The 4794-nt window shown below is 36.1% G+C and overlaps 1 non-coding gene across 1 annotated transcript; it reads left to right on the top strand.

Annotated features, from left to right (window-relative positions):
- The first annotated feature begins 2255 nt into the window (after positions 1 to 2255).
- LOC111723848 lies at positions 2256 to 2418 on the top strand. The gene has a single exon (XR_002772299.1). It is a non-coding gene; the product is annotated as a U1 spliceosomal RNA (small nuclear RNA).
- Positions 2419 to 4794: the final 2376 nt, after the last annotated feature.

The following is a 4794-nucleotide window of genomic DNA, read 5'->3' as shown; positions in this document are numbered from 1 at the left end:
TGTTTTTGGATTGGACTGCCTTGGAGGGGATTGGACGAGCAAGGGAACTCCAGCAGTGTCAGGCAGCCAAGATTGAGTGTCAGGTGGAGTGAAGCTATGGGCAGGTTGCTATTATGGGAAAGCCACATGAGAGAAACAATCCTTGAAGACCTGGTACACAGCCAGCTCTAGCACACCTGCTGAGTTCCAGCAGCTATCCTTGGGGTTAGTTGAGCACTTCCCTATCCTAGAGAAAACCACTTTGTTATCAGAAGGCATTATTTCAAAGATCAAGATGTGGCCACTGGAGAGATCTGGTGAGAGCTTTGGGATCCTAATCTCTTGCAGGCACTGAGTGTTGGTGAAGACACCAGGCCCTGATTGGGGACAAATAGGTCAGGAGGACAGATTCAGGTTTCATGTCAAATTGGAGATAGCTTCTGGCACCCTGTAATATAAAGTAAAAGCAGCATGTGTGTTCTCCCAATCCTAACATTACACCACATCCTGGTGTCAAGGAAATGTATTACAACCTATATATGTGAATATACACTCACATATATATTTTCTCTCTCTTTTGTTGTTGCTATCATTGAATCTTGTTTTGTTTAGTTTGGTTTGGATGCATTTTTATTTTTTCACTTTTACTTTAATAATGAGAGCTCCTCCATTTTATTTATTATCTCTCTTCTTTTTTCTCTCCTTTGTGAGAAATTTTTCTATTTTTCCCATCTTATTCACATAAATTTCTCATATGACACCTAAGATATCCCTTTTGTTTTTCAGTTTATATAATTGTATTTTTAATATTCTTTAATTATTTGTATTATTGTTTTTCTTTTCTCTGAGGGCTGGGGATTGAAGCATCAGTCAGTAGTGGGGTCAGAGCTTTGGTCTGACTCATGGAAGCCCTGCACTCATAGTCTAGGGTGTCCTTCTAGCTTTGGGCTTTCATAAAAGAGTATTGGTGGGTCCCCACTATAACATACTGCTATTTTTTTTTCTTTATTTGGCTGAGGTAGGGTCTTGTATGGCAAAAATAAAAGGACTTGATGAGAAAGTGGAAAAACAGAACAAAAATGGGTGAAAGATATGAAGAATATAAAAAAAATATATAGCAGAGCTTAAAAAATTAAAAGAGTCAATCAGGGAACCTAAAGATGCAGTGCAAAGTATCAATATGAGATTAGACCATGGGGAACAAAAAACATCAAAGCTAGAGGGTAAAGCTCCTGAGCTAACCCAGGTAGTTAAAAAGGCAGAAAAAGAAGAGAGAGGAAACAGAATATTCCCTCTAAGAATTATGGGACTTTATGAAGCATTCAAACATTTGAATTATAGAGATCCCTGAAGGGGAAGGGAATCTCAAAGGAATGGAAGCCCTACTGGAGGATATTATAAATGAAAACCTCCCAAGGTTCACTAAAGATTCCAAAACATGACTTTTATAGGAATATCAAACCCTGTGTCATCTCAACAGGAATAGAGCATCACCAAGACACTTTGTATGAACCTATCCAAACAAGAAGAAAGAGAAAATTCTGCAAGCACCAAGGAGTTAGCATCAATTGCCCTACAGAGGCAGATAAATCAGGGGGATAACAAACTTTTCAGTTGAAATATTCCAAGCCTAAAAAGAATGGTCAGCTACCTTTAACTTTCTTAAACAAAACAATTTCAGTCCTGAATTTTATATCCCACTAAATTAAGCTTCAAAATTGCTGGAGAAAACAAATCTTTTACTGACATTCAACTATTGTGGAAATTTACTAAAAGAAGTATAGCTCTACAGTAAGTACTTTGGCCTATTGTTCACATTGAACATCACAATGGACCATCACCAATTAAACATTCACAAACTAAATAACAAAACCTAGTTTCCACAATAGCACAAAGGATACAACTAAGCAAAGGACCTTCACAAAATAAGATGACTAGAACTCCACCACACTTATCAATTCTCTCAATAATGTAAATGACTTGAGTTCCCCCACTGAAGAGACACAGCTTGACCAATTGGATAAAAAAGAACAAGCCGTCTATATGCTGTCTCTAGGAAACACACCTAAACACAAAGGGCAGCAAGACTCAGGGTGAAGCATTGGAAAACAATATTTCAGGCAAATGGAAATCAGAAGAAAGGAGGGGTGACAATCTTATTTTCTTATACCAGTGGATTTAAAGCAACTAATGTTAAGAAAGATATAGTCACTTCATAGTGGGTGGTCAAGGGAACAAGACATGAGGACATTTCAATTCTAAATATTTATGCACCCATACTTACCTGCAGGGGAGATACCATGATCACGAAGGTGGTTTTCCTAGGGTGAGGGTTATCCATTGCATTCTGGATGTGATGACCCCTACAATTTCTCCAAATGTGGCAAATTCGACTGTATAATGTCTGGTAGTGGGGGACTTCATTCTTACTTTCCCCTTTAAAAAAAAGTATGCACTCAACACAAATACTCTGAGATATATGACATAGGCTTTAAAAGGTCTGAGCTGTATGATATCCCATAACACCATAATAGCTAGGTCCTTTAACATTTCTTTGGCAGAACTGGACAGATCCTCTAAACAAAAAGTAAACAAAGATACAAATGATCTAAATGCAACCCCAGGACAAAGAGTATATCAACATAACACACCTTCTAAAGATAAGAAATAAATGTTCTTCTCATCAGCCCATGAAACATTCTCCAAATTAGACCATATCCTAGGACACAAATCCAACCCCCCAAAAATGAAAAAATTGAAATCATACTGTGTATCTTCTCAGACCACAAGCAATAAAGGTGGAACTAAACTCTAAAAACATTTTTTCATCCCCACACAAAGGCATGGAATTAAATGATTTTATGTTGAGGCTCAGTCGTGTAAAGAAAGAGAGATAAAGAAGGAAATTATTAATTCATAATATTTAACAACTATAAAGCTACAAGTTACCAAAAAAACTTAGGATGCAAAAGCAGTCCTAACAGGGAAATTTATTGCAGTAGATTCCTATATCAAAAAAAAGAAAGAAAGAAAAAGCACATATCAACAACCTAACAAATCATTTTAAGGAAATGGAAGAGCAATCCAATCTCAAACTTAGCAGGATGAAATAAATAATAAAAAATTAATCAGAAATAAATGAAATTGAAAACAAAAGAATCATTCAGAAAATCAAACAAACAAAAATTTAGTTCTTCAAAAAATACATGAAATGGATAAAACTTTGGCAAGATTAACTAGAAACATAAAAGTAAAATCTCTAATAACCTCAATCAGAAACAAAAAGGGGAAATAACAACCAATACTGCAGAGACACGGGAGATTATCTCTGACTACTCCAAGAAACTTTATGCCCAGAAATTTGACAATGTGAAGGAAATGGGCCAATACCCGCAATCACACCATCTCTCTACACTTAATAAGGAAGAAATAGATCTATGAACAGTCCAATACCAAGCACTGAAATTGAAGAAACAATAAAGAAGCTTCAAAAAAAAAAAAAAAAATCCTAGACCAGATAGCATCACACCAGAACCCTACAAAATCCTCAAACACAAACTTGTATCTATATTGCAGAAACTACTTGAAAAAATTGAGAAGGAAAGAATCTTCCTCAACACATTCTATGAAGCAAACATCACTGTGATACCAAAAACCAAGAAAGGACCCAACTAAAAAGGAGACCTACAGACTAACATCACTAATAAACATGGATGCACAAGAACTCAATAAAATCTACTGGGTATCAGCCCCAACAATGCCGTGGATTCCCTCCCAGGGATGAAGAAAATGAAAATTTCAAGAGACATAGAGAAAGTTTTAAAATTCAAGCAGGGCCAGGAGACTACCCGTCTTTTGTAGGGAGGCCTAGCACATATGCAGCATCTTATCCCAGGCTAACTTCATTTTTATTTCATATACCATTATTTTAATCATAAATCTTATGAGGGAAAGGCAAATAATTCTGATATGGTTTTTGCTATGCTTGCATTTTTCTAACTAAACTATTTCTTTAACTAACTATGTTAATTGGATGGATTTACTTTTTACTTTTATTGCTTTAGGTATTTATGATCTTTAACACAAACAGAGTATGAAACAGTAAAAACAGTCTAAGAGCAGGACATCAGAGAAGACCCCAATTAAGCCATCACACAAATCACAGAAGTGACAATTAATATTCAAGAAGCTTGTTGCTCAGACAGACTGACACTTCTGGTCATACCAAGGTGACAGAAGCAAAGAGATATTTTATCTCTTTATCTGGTCTAGAGCAAATCTTGCCATCTTTAACAAAGTTTAAACATTCTACATAAATTTACAAATGCCCTCCTTCTCTCAGAGCTAATGGCCCCACCCCTCTGGGATTGTGTTACCTGCTTAGAGACCTCCATGCTGAGGGGGAGGGGTGAAGTTTTAGCAAGCCACTTTTTCAGTTTTAAAGGCTCCAGGCTTCCAGGAGATTTTGCCCTGGGCTCAGGACTTTTTACATCCACTTTTTACTAATTTCTGTTTTCATTTGCCCATTCTTGGCAATCATTTTCTTAATTCAATTCCTAGCCTTCTTATGCCTTATACTTGTATATTGGTTTTAAGTTTATAAAATCATTATTACTAGCAATGCAAGCTCATCAAGATATGACTCTTCCCTTAAGTACTTCCACATCCCTGGCAAAAATCTTGGCTAACAGATTATGGTTACACATTAAAAAATTATACATCAATCAAGTAGGCTTCATCCCAAGGATACAAGCCCGGTTTAACATATGCAAATTCATAAATGTAATTCAGAATATTAATAGAAGCAAAAAAAAA

Source organism: Otolemur garnettii, unplaced genomic scaffold (genome assembly GCF_000181295.1).
Source record: "Otolemur garnettii isolate 467f Iridium unplaced genomic scaffold, OtoGar3 scaffold00016, whole genome shotgun sequence".
NCBI lineage: Eukaryota > Metazoa > Chordata > Mammalia > Primates > Galagidae > Otolemur > Otolemur garnettii.
Note: the sequence above shows the minus strand (reverse complement) of the source record. Positions and strands in the feature narration are given on the sequence as shown.